The sequence below is a fragment of the Aplysia californica genome, unplaced genomic scaffold, assembly GCF_000002075.1.
Source record: "Aplysia californica isolate F4 #8 unplaced genomic scaffold, AplCal3.0 scaffold00054, whole genome shotgun sequence".
Taxonomy (NCBI): domain Eukaryota; kingdom Metazoa; phylum Mollusca; class Gastropoda; order Aplysiida; family Aplysiidae; genus Aplysia; species Aplysia californica.
This window is the reverse complement of record NW_004797324.1, coordinates 1786636-1787508: the sequence shown is the minus strand read 5'-3', so window position 1 is coordinate 1787508 and position 873 is coordinate 1786636.

The window sequence follows — 873 nt, the reverse complement described above, 5'->3', positions numbered from 1 at the left end:
GGGGTAGACAGGAGCTGACCAGCTGGAAGAGGCTAGTTATCAGTTGTTATAATTAAATCTACAAATGATACGTGAAGAGATAATGAGCACTATGATCATCACACTTTGGCTTTCCATGTTTTCATTTTTTTTCCCGTCCGTTTTGATTACTGTAAAAGTACAATTTAACCGCCCATTCTTAAGATACTTTCAAAGGGTCTTTCTGAGATGATGTCACAGCGACCGACATTGACCCCAAGAAGTGCAAAGACCCCGGATGTGCGTACTTGTTAAAGAACGTTCTGAGAGGAGGGCTAACGTTTACGTTTACGTCTTTCTCGCATGACGCTACGGCAACCCACGAGTGGCCCATCACAGAGTGGACATCCCGGATGTGAGCACTGTGTCAAGTGCAGTCTGGACGGAGGGCTAAAGTTTACTATTACCCAATTGTCAACATTATTTTTCCTGTATAATATTTCTATATAATGAAATTATATTTATTCGGACTGCATGAAGTTAATATAACGTTATACTATATTTTTACATCTTGTTTTCGTTCTATTGTTATTGGTTATTTTGATGCTGCCCGAAGTCTTTTCAGTTCTTGTTTTTGTGGTCGAGGTAGAGAAATGGGTTGTGCTCAAATACAATAATGTAGCAAACACACGAACATCTCGTTTTGTTTGTTTGTTTGTTTCTTAATGTTTTAAAAGATGTAAATTCATTCCTGTTTTATTTAATTTTTTTCTGAGGCTGCCGTTCAGAACAGCAAGGGATTCGAACTCACGTCTACCGCTTGCAGTGGAGAGAAGATCCTAACCCTTACACCACTGACGCTGCGAGAAACAGAGAGAGAGAGAGAGAGAGAGAGAGAGAGAGAGAGAGAGAGAG